This window comes from Schistocerca gregaria, chromosome 3 (genome assembly GCF_023897955.1).
Source record: "Schistocerca gregaria isolate iqSchGreg1 chromosome 3, iqSchGreg1.2, whole genome shotgun sequence".
Taxonomy (NCBI): Eukaryota; Metazoa; Arthropoda; class Insecta; order Orthoptera; family Acrididae; genus Schistocerca; species Schistocerca gregaria.
In genome coordinates this window covers 884,109,716-884,121,775 of record NC_064922.1, presented here as the reverse complement: position 1 = coordinate 884,121,775, position 12,060 = coordinate 884,109,716, and positions in this window count along the sequence as shown.

The following is a 12,060-nucleotide window of genomic DNA, read 5'->3' as shown; positions in this document are numbered from 1 at the left end:
TGTAACTGAGGACACAGGGTGGACGTCGGGTATCCACAGGGTGGACTTTCCAGGAGAATGGCCGCTCATGAGTTTCGTGGGGATGCGACGTTGGATGCTGGCACAGCACGACTCTGTGGGTGTATAGCAATGATTCCCAACCTGAGCGTCATGACCCACTGAGGGATAAAATTAAATTTTCTGAACGGTAAAAACAAAAATGTTTGATTTTATTGCGGTAACGAAACTAAGTTACTTTAAACATATCACTATTATTATAAATATTTCTTAAGACTGTGGTACTAATTATGTAAGTTATTAACAATTACATTTTTTCCAAATACTATCATTAATGCATGCCCCAAAGTGGTGTAGGTTACAGCTTCTCTTAACAATGTAGGAACAACATGTCTCTTATATAGTCTACCCGATACTTTGTACTTCGTACCATGCGTCTATGATAGTAAATTTGTAACATCGGATATGCTTAAATATGGCCTGAAAATAACTTCTTCATGTCGAAAATAGTTCTTGCACTACACCATAAATTGCTTTATTACTCATTAAATGAATTAATTATCAACACAATACAACAGTAACCATGTAATGACTACTGCAATACTACAGAGCCTACACATTATTGTTATTAATATTGTTGTTGTTAGTAGCACTGGTCAGCAAGAGAAGACTGACAGCTTGCAGCCTTCCAATTTCTCCCAGTCACAAGCAGGAGTCGAGCAACCAAGTGGTTTACAAACGATAAATATAGTGCATGCATGTTAATTTCTTGCATTTTTATTTGAATGGGGGTATAGGTTCAGCGTGAAGCAAGTGTTCCTAGGAGAGGAGTGGTTCAGAGAAAGTATGTTATACGTATAACAAGTGTCTGTCCTCAATGAGGATACTTGGCTCATTTTCCTGGGAGGAGTTGTAGGTAGCACTCACAGTGCATTGAGAACTGTTTCAAAAAAAAAAAAAAAAAAAAAGGAATAATCAGAACCAACCCAGCCATTGGCTCTTTGTTTCGTCTTTAGTTAGGCACCAATGTTCTAGACGGTTAAGAGAGGGGGGGACGGAGGGGGGACTGCGAGGGGGAGGGGAAGCTACTGGCTAATATTTGGTTTCTCGCAGGATTTTTTTTTTCGTATGGCGAGGGCCCCCCGTTGGGAAGGCCGGTCGCCGGGTGCCGATCTTTCAATTTGACGCCACTTCGGCGACCTGCAGTCGATGAGGATGATAGGATAATGAGGACAGCACAATACCCAGTCCCTGGGCGGAGAAAATTTCCCGACCCAGCCGTGAATCGAACCCGGGCCCAGAGGATTGATAATCCGTCAAGCTAACCATTCAGCTACCGGGGGCGGACACGCGCTCAGTGGTGACGGTCTCAGAAACGTTGGGCACCTCTGGTGTACGCCCACCCCTGTGGTACCCTGAAATGTTTCCCGAATTCGTGGTGGCTGTCTCACACTCAGAGAAAAACCTTTTTCCATTCAGAAGGACTTGCATACTCCGCAAGCCAATTACGGTGTGTGACGGAGGATGCTTCTGGCACCACTAACCGATCCTCCTTTCTCTGTTCCGTTCCCTAATGGCACGTGGGACTTGACTGTCGGTAAGCCTCTATGTTAGCTCTAATTTCTGGAATGTTTTCATCGTGGTCATTTCGTGAGAGGTATTTGGGAGGAAGTAATGCTTCGGCCGACACTGCTCGGAAACAGATCTCTCAAATAGTGAACCTCTCCGTGATCCACAATGCCTCCCTTGCAGCGTCTGTCCCCGGACTGTGTTGAGCATCTCTGTAACACTCCCGTGCGGACTAAACTATTCCGCGATAAAAAGCGCCAATCTTCGTTGGACCTTCTTTATTTTTTGTATCAGTCCTACCTGGAAAGCGTCCCCAGACTTATGAACAATACTCAAGAATCAGTTGAAGAAGGGCCTTGTAAGCCACTTTTTGCAGGATGAGTTACGTTTCTTTAAGATTCTTCCCATGAATCTCAGTATGGCATCTGCTTTTCCTACTATTTGTTCTATGCGGTCATTCCCTGGGATCGCTCCGGATAGATACTCCTACACATTTTACGGCACTTACTGTTTCCGGCAATTGTTCATCAATAGTACTATTATACAGTAGTGAAGTTCTTTTCCTATGTGTGTGCAGTATGTTACGTTTATTTAAATTCAGGGTCGACTGTCATTCCCTGCACTATTCATCAATCCTCAGTAGGTCCTGTAAATCGTTATAGGCTTTTGGGGATCCTATACACAACTAACTCATCTGTGAACAGCCTTAAATCGCTTCCGGCGCATTCTACACTCATGCTCTTCAATTAAGGATAATTGCAGAATGTGGCGCCACACAACGTGGCACTACACAAAACTGGCGCTATTAGCATAGGTACATAGGGAATACACACGACACAGACCTGTAAGTCACGGTATTGGTGATAAGTTGAGAAAACCGTTCCGAAACACATATTATACAAAACGCCATTGTTTCCTGCGCATGTACCCCAACATCAATATGGGATATGATCACCATGCACACATACACAGACCGCACAACGGATTGGCATAGTCTGGAACAGGTAATCGAGCAGCTGCTCGGGTATAGCCTCCCATTCTTGCATCAGTGCCTGTCGGAGCTCCTGAAGTGTCCTAGGTGTTTGAAGACGTGCAGTGATACGTCGACCGTTATCATCCCAGACGTGCTCGATGGGGTTTAGGTATGGAGAACAGGCAGGGCACTGCATTAGCCTGATGTCTTCTGTTTCAAGGTACTCCTCCACGATGGCAGCTCGGTGGAGCCGCGCGTTATCATCCATCAGGAGGAAGGTGAGACCCACTGCACCACTGAAAAGGTGGACATACTGGTGCAAAATGACATCCCGATACACCTGACCTGTTCCAATTCTTCTGTCAAAGACATGCAAGGATGTACGTGCACCAATCATAACCCCACCTCACACCAGCAAACCACGACCTCCTTTCAAGGTCATTAAGTGGTTGGTATCTGGTTCCTGGTTCACCCCAGATTAAAATTCGGTGAGAATCACTGTTCAGATTACACCTGGACTCGTCCGTGAACATAACCTAGGACCACTGTTCCAATGACCATGTGCTGTGTTCTTGACACCAGGCTTTACGGACTCTCCTGTGAGCAGGGCTCAGTGGAATGCACCTTGCAGGTCTCCGGGCGAATAAACCATGTCTGTTCAGTCGTCTGGAGACTGTTTGTCTGGAGACAACTGTTCCAGTGGCTGCGGTAAGGTCCCGAGCAAGGCTACCTGCAGTACTCCGTGGGCGTCTGCGCGCACTGATGGTGATATATCGGTCTTCTTGTGGTGTTGTTCACTGTGGACGTCGCGTACTGTAGCGCCTGGACATGTTTCCTGTCTGCTGGAATCGTTGCCATAATCTTCACACTTTGTGGCACACGGAGGGCCCGTGCTACGACCTGCTGTGTTTGACCAGCCTCCAGTCGACCTAGAATTCTACCCCTCATAACGTCATCAATATGTGTTCAACACACAGTCACCATCGACATGTGAAAACGTCCGCACACTCACTCGCTGCGCCGTACTCTGACATGCAACAACAAACCTCTGCGTATGTGGACTGCTGCCAGCGCCACTGTGCGACGGCCGCAGGTCAAATGCACCGCATGGTCATACCCCGAGGTGATTTAAACCCACAAACCCGCAAACGGCCCACCAGAGCGTTGTTTCACTATGTATCACCATTATCCTTAATTTATGAGCATAAGTGTACTACATCATTTACATACGTCGTTAACAGTAAATGTCGTATCAGACTTCCCTCTGGTACTCCCCAAATTGCGTTTACATGTGTCGGTTTTATTCCGTTGAGTTCTAGTGCTGAATAAATTTGTTACAGTTACAATAATTTAAGCTACGAGCCCACCGCCTATTCCTTACTTACAATGGACTCAATAACGTAACTCTGGCCCAAGCCAGTCATTACTACCTCGACTGCAGTAGTATAGTGTTCAGTCATACTGATTAGTTGTAATTACTTTTCTTGCATCATTGAGTAAAAATTCTGATGCCCAAGCAAAAGTTGCTCCATTAATACCAGGTCATAATTCCTACATAAAATACCACAAGCACTCAAAATAACATAATCCTGACATTTTGTTTTAAACGGAATTCTATACTGAATAATGATTGTATAAATTCATGCTTTAACATGTGTACAATTAAAATTCGCATTGTACAACTTTCACTAGGTAAAGAGACTGCAGTTACCAGTAATAAATAAATCCATAAATATTACCAAAATCGATGTATGTATATCTGTTTGCGCTGTGGCTACAAGACCGATTTCAACAAAACTTGGTACACGTCACACTCACTGCCAGGCAACAATCACTGCGCCACACATGGGTCAGGAGATTTGAAGTCATAACAACGAGATGCGTGAAAAACTGTCCTGTTGCGCATGACGTTTAAAATTATTGATTCTTTGGTACTAACTCCACCGGTAACACGTTTTGCGTACGGTATCGACATACGCCGGTGAATTTACCTACAAAATTATATCATTGTATCAAACATAGATCATGATATATCATGTCATAAACACTGAAATCCGTGAAAAACTACCAAATCATGCTTGACCTTTAAGTTTATTTCTTCTTTGCTACTAATTCTGTTCGCAACCTATTGTAGTGTATACACATGCCTCTGAATGTGCCTACACAAATGTATGAATGCACGACACATAATTCAAGAGATATGACGTCATAAACACTGAAATATGTGAATAAAATGCAGTATCATATATGAAGTTTTAACAAATTTATTCTTTACTATTAAGATTCTCCCACACTCATGTCAATTTACTGGTTTCTCTGACATCTGTCAATGCTTTTGGCAACCTTGAACTGCGAAGCGCAACCGGAAATAGGCGAAAAGAATAGCTCTCCATAGGGCTACAAAGAGGTGTTGCCGTAGAGACGTTTACAACATCCTCTTGGACACGAGAAGCACCTGCACCCAGCGTAAAGAAACAGTCCGTCATCATCTCTCATCAACTCTACTGCAGAATTTCGAATTGTTTTCACAATGAAAATGAAAATGAAACTTCATGAAAATAAAAAAAAACACTTGAAACTGATTTTTTTTCAATATTATACTACAAACACAGTTCATTTTTTATTTTCGTTTCTCACAGGAAAATGGGCAGAATGAATACCAGGGCAGCACCGGGATTGTCATCTACTAAGTAAATATATAAATCTCCGCCGTGATAATTGTATCGATGAAAACAAGCTGACTGGCAGCACTTGGAGTGGCTGTACAACCTTGAACAGCTGAGCAAACAACAAACATGTCCTCTCGAGCGGTAGAAGCCTTCAAGGTCCTGCAAGGTGTGGTGCAGTTTGGACCTCCTGAACATAATTTTTATGTATTCGCATGCCAATCGTGGGGCGGCGGCCAAGGCAAGGAACAAAATGGCAGAACGATAAACGTAGTCTCGGTAGACTGCGATCCTCCCGCTGCCGCGCTGTGAAGCGTGCTGTAGACGTTTCTACATCTCACACGAGGTATAATACGACCTTCTCACAAACAAACTGTGTTCAGATGCTATTTCTGAGCGACATACTCGCTGGTGCTTTTTTAATACAGGATGTAGGTGGTGTTAGTCCCACCTACATTGTGCTGTTGCGCTGAAATGCTAATCATTTTATGAGAAATCCAGTAGCATAGGTAATTCCATCGTAAATAACTGCGTAGTTAAAAAGGAACAACATTTATTCACACTTGCATTAGGTAATCTTGCCGAGAGAAGAAAGCAAAGCAGGTAACACATACATAACGAAGCCAGGGCAGTTCTTTATTGCTAACGATAACTTACTTGCTCACTCCTTGTGGGCGATACCATCAAAGCCGATCCGTGCTGCCGCCACAAATTTGCATATTCAGGCCTGTAGCATTCGTGCCAATTTGATATTTGTAGCCTGCCGCTTTCATCGGCGTCCATTTTAAAGGCCAAGAACGCACATCTCAGGTATTGATCAGGATTTTAAAATAAGTAAGAAGGGGGAGACATTCTTCCTGCAATCATACCGCGAGCCGCGAATGGAATATCGAAAAAGGGTAGACCATGTCATAGGTGCAATACGTCCCCTATGTCACTCATCTCGTGCGGTGCAGTGCGTTGCGAAACAGCGGTGTAGTGGCAGCGCCTGGAATGTGCAAACAAACCTTACAACATCGATCGTCTATCAGGTTACATTACATAAAAAAATAACGGAAGGCATCTTAAAACACATTATTACCCCTTCCCTCCAATGTACTCGCAGTCATATTTGTTTGAAACTTCAACATTTAATTTTGCCGTGAGAAATACAAAACTGACTGTCTGACAATAATTCCATCATTTTATGTGAGGTATAGTTACACATAGTTGAAGATTTGTGTTCGTTCCAGTAGTTTTGTATGCCATTCGCTGAGTAATTTCTCTGCCTGAATTTCCTATCGCCAAGCGACCGAACGTTAGGCGATATGTAACTCTCAACTTCCATTAATGCCTTCCAAATGTTATAAATTTGAGGCAGTACTTACTTTCAAATATTCTTAACATACCACAAACATAGTCCGTCGTTTGTTTACAGTGTATTTCAAGACAATACTGTTAACATGGAACTCGATTAACATTACATGTTTATGAAACTTCCTGGCAGATTAAAACTGTGTGCCCGTCCAAGACTCGAACTCGGGACCTTTGCCTTTCGCGGGCAAGTGCTCTACCATCTGAGCTACCGAAGCACGACTCATGTCCGGTACTCACAGCTTTACTTCTGCCAGTATCTCGTCTCCTACCTTCCAAACTTTACAGAAGATCTCCTGCGAACCTTGCAGAACTAGCACTCCTGAAAGAAAGGATATAGCGGAGACATGGCTTAGCCACAGCCTGGGGGATGTTTCCGGAAGTAAAGCTGTGAGTAGCGGACGTGAGTCGTGCTTCGGTAGCTCAGATGGCCGCCGGCGCGGTAGCTCAGCGTGTTCGGTCAGAGGGTTTAGCTACCTCTGTACAAAAAAAAAAAAAAAAAAAAAAACCCAACTGAGTGAACGTATCAAAGATCAACCTGAACAGGCGCCATCAAACGTCCGCGACGAACCAATTCAACGAACAATCTAGAACAAAATGAGATTAAAAAAAATATGGTAGAGCACTTGCCCGCGAAAGGCAAAGGTCCCGAGTTCGAGTCTCGGTCGGGCATGCAGTTTTAATCTGCCAGGAAGTTTCATATCAGCGCACACTGCACTGCAGAGTGAAAATCTCATTCTGGAATTACATGTTTATATTTAGTTTTAACATTCGTGTGCTGTCGGTAACGAAAGCAAACCATGAACTGGCCGCTGGAAGGTAACACAATTATTCAGGACATGGGTCGCTACGTCAACAAGCACTGTTTGACAATTGTTTGTAGCCACAGGCTTCTCTTGCCCAGTTCTCCCTTTCTCGCTCGACAAATAAACTAATTAAGAATGTTCTGCAAGACTTTCATTCCCTTTGTATCGTTGCTTCTTTTGATCAGTTTGAGTAAATACACACTTCTGTCCAGCCATTTAGAAGCGCTCCTCATGGCTAACTCTTTCGGAACAGTGTGCCTACCATTTGTGTATCGCCGGTAAAAATATAAGGAAAGTTTTAGTCCTTCGTGGACAAATATCGTACTGTTTCTCTTTAAGCGAATGTGTCAACTACTTTAGTGATCCACAGACTGGAGAGATCTTATCACTCAGTACCTGTAAATTGAAAGCGAAACATGTGGCTAACAAAACTGAACCATTCGTGAGTATTTTCTGTGTGCAGTTTCGTCTACAGTTCCCAAGTTGCATAAATATTCGTGCCGTAACAACTTATTTCAGGCAAACAGGTACGGTCTAGTCACGTCCAACCCCGAGATCACCTTTCAACATTACACCTTCTTGAGTCTCTGATTTCTTCTTCATAATTTAATTAGTAACTTCGGTTTTCATAATATATCCTCTTTAAGCGGTCAGTCGATAAATTATCGTACTAGCTTGATAGTTGTAGAACGATGTTCATTTCGGAGTTGTTTCACTCGTATGGTAAAAACTCTATGATTATCAATTAAAACGGGATGCGTGATGTTACAAGAAGAAGAAGGTACTGGTGCTAGCAACACTTCCCGTATCAGCAAAGTTTATGACTCCAAATGTCATCTCAGACTCTCCATGATCTAGCCACTTCATCGTTCAAATATGTAATCAAGAACGATCTAGAGATCTGTTTCATTTATAATAATCGCATTGCCTATAATATTCATTGATTTTTTCACAAATAATTAAAATTTTCGAGGCTATTCAAATTCAGAGAAGTTTGGGGTTGCTGAGGCATAAGTTTAATGAAACAGCTTTTCAGACAGAATCAAGAGTTTTTTTTCGGTGAACAGAGTGTAAATGAGTGTACAGCATAATTACTGATCAGCCTCTCGGACCACCTCGCAGCCGTAATATCCCGGGGAAGACCAAGGACGACTTCACGAGGTATTCTGTCATACGTCAGCTCGCTACTAGCCAAGCATACAGCATTCCACAGAGATGGAGAAGGTCGGCGACCACTTAATGAAATTGTTTTCAAGACTTTCCATCGCGTTAGCGCAGGCTATGACGGAAATGTAGATACGAAGAAATTACGGTGAATCGCGGAATCGATTGTTACTGTGAAATCGCTGCTGACGTGCTGCCCTACGCCTCAGGAATACAGCAGATAAATGCTGTTGACTGGGGTATTTTGAAGGTGAGTCCAGTAGCAGAAACAACCTTTACAGTATCTTTTTTTTTTTTGTACCCTGATGAATGAACGAAACCAGAAGCGTACCGATTTTATTCGTACAATCTGTAGTAATAACAGTAGTATTTGTAGTTGGCTTAACAGCAGTTTTGTAGTGGTAGAAAGTATGTTTTTAAATTTTAGCCGGCCGTTGTGACCGAGCGGTTCTAGGCGCTTCAGTCCGGAACCGTGCTGCTACTAGGGTCGCAGGTTCGAATCCTGCCTCGGGCGTGGATGTGTGTGATGTCCTTAGGTTAGTTCGGCTTAAGTAGTTCTAAGTCTAGGGGACCTCAGATGTTAAGTCCCATAGTGCTTAGAGCCATTTGAACTATTTTTTGTTGTAATATTACATTATTTTGCTTCCGTAATGTTTGTAAGTACGAGATACAAACAATTTTTGTCTTTTTTTCTTCTGGGGTTGGCCAACTAAAGATCACGTGACGATTTAAATTCCTTATTCGTCGTTCTCTTCTTTTCTTCCAGTCTCCTTTCATTCGTTCGCAATATTTATCGTCCTGTTTTCTAGTCACTTAGGCCTTTTGTTCAATCTCCTGCCTTGGAAATCTTCCATATTCAATACTTTTTTCCCTTAACACTTCTCTGTTAATTCCATATTTAATATTTTTTTTCGTAACAGTTTTCTGTCTGTTGTTTCTTCAGCTTTTCTATTATTCTTTTCTAATTTTTTTTTTTTTTGCTTCATAGATTAAGCTTGTTGTTGATTACTTATCCCACAAATACTTGAAGATCTTTTTCATTAATCTGTCTTGTGTCTAAAAATACCAGGCCTTTTATTCTTTAGTTCTGATATGCTTCCTATATTTCGATAAATTTCATCATCAGCACGAAATTTCCGACCTTCCATAGTTTTCATTTCGTGGGCCTAATATTTTCCTAGTATGTTCTACTACTTCTAATTTATGTAAATTTTAGTTTAATGCTAGACATTCGCTTGCATATAGACGTGCTGGCTACACTGCTGTACAGTAATGCTCTATTTTTGCATTTTTTGAGACGTATTCTTCCTTATAAAAGTCTTATTTATACAATATGCCCTTCCCATTTTACTTATCCTTTCCTGAGTAACAGATACTTCCAAACCATTTTCTTGGATCACCTCCCCTAACATATTTAAATTTTTTAACCTTTTCTATTCCTCCAATATCTGTTTTCGTAATGTACGGTGTATTTTTAGTGTTTATAGAAAAATTGAGGTTTTCTGCAGAATTTCTTAAGCCGGTCATACTGGCTATTTCTTTTGAAAGATTAATTTGTGTTACAGCAGGTTTTACATTTTCAGAAAGTACTGCAAAGTCATCTGCTAATGTGTGACACTTTATTTCCGTGTTTCTGTTCCCTCTTTCCAAGTTCATTGTTTAGGCCTTACAAAAATCAACATCTCTCCATCTCTTCCTCTCCGTTCTCTCTCCACGTTATGGCACCCACCCATTATAAGTTGCTTCTTCTTACCCCCACAATATTTCATCCCTGACAGTAAGTAATGTGTGTACCAAGTGTGTTGAAAGCGATGCAGGGATTTAGGGGGAGCTTTCTACTCATGACTTTGCTCATGTTCGTATGTCACATGTATTTCACATACATTTCACACATATTCGTACACATATAGCAGCTGTATTTCTAGCTAATTTCGCTCTGCAGTTTAGCGATCCAGGTATTTAGGGGGAGCTTTCTACTCATGACTTTGCTCATGTTCGTATGTCACATGTATTTCACATACATTTCACACATATTCGTATACATATATCAGCTGTATTTCTAGCTAATTTCGCTCTGCAGTTTAGTTTTCATACAACTCAAAGTTTGTGGTGTCACATCTCTTGAGTTGTGTATCGTACAATGACACTATTTTGCTGTTAGAACCAGTGGTATGCTGTATCTGGGTACTGTCTGCAACATGTGTATGTCTAGACACAGATCACACATTTCCTATTAATTACGAGCCTATGTTTTGTAGGCGTGGAGCAAGCACCGATAACGTCCCATATCTGTTCCATCGGGTTCACGCCAATTTCTTGGCCTAGACATCAATGTCAATTCAAGATCATTTTCATCACACCATTCTATCACGATTCTGGACAATTATCATACTAGAAGATGCCCTTGATGACGGGGAAGGAAACCGCGAAGGGATTCTGGTGGTCCATAATAACTTTCACGTTGTCCACAACAGTCATGGTTCCTTCGACCAGTACCACAGGTACTGCATCTATGGTGCCACGCATACACTCTAAGAAAAAAGTAAACACTTACCACGAAGGAATTTTTCAGACGGGCGGAAATCGGTAGATGTGATGTTAATATACAGACAAACAAATTAGTACAATTTCATAAAAATCGGATGATTTATGCAAGAGAAAAGAGCTTCACAAATTGAACTAGTCCACTTCTGACCATTATGCAAGCAGTCATTCGGCTTGACATTGATTGATAGAGTTGTTGAATGTCCTCCTGAGGGATATCGTGCAAAATGCTGTCCAATGGTGCGTTACATAGTCAAAGCCCCGAGATGGCTGGAGGACCCTGCCCAATATACTACGAACGTTCTCAACTGGGGTGAGATCTGGAGACCTTCTGGCCAAGATACTGTTTGGCAAGCAGGAATACAAGCAGTGGAAACTCTCGCCTTGTGCGTTGTGTCTCCAGGCACTTCTTTGGCCTGGAATCTCATTGAAGTGAGTAGAATTGTCTTCAGTGGTGAGACCCTCTTCCAACGGAGCCCTAGGTCACTGCGAAGACTTGTCTTGAGACACCCTGGAGAGTGGTGGGATACCAACCTGACTGTCCCCCACCATATAGCTGAACAGCCAGGATCTATGGTCTGGGGTTCCATTTCTTTTCATAACGGGATCCCTTTGGTTGTCACCCACGGCACCAATGAACAGGCCGATCGGGCTGCCAAGGAGGCCTGCAGAGAGCAGGGTGTGGTCCAGTGTCCTATCCCCTTGCAGTCAGTCATCGCTGCACTCCACAGGAAGTGCATGGAGTTGTGGGAGGCCGTTACAGCCACTAAACTGCGGTTGGTAAAGTCAACCACTCGGCCGTGGCGTTCCTCCTGCCGGTTGCTCAGGCGGGAGGAGGTGGCCCTCACACGTCTTGGGATCGGGCACTGTCCTCTCACACATAGCTTTTTGTTACGGCGGGAGGATCCTCCGTTTTGTGATGCTTGTGGTGTGCACATCTCTGTCCGGCACATTTTAACAGACTGAATTTTATACCGTGATGCACGGG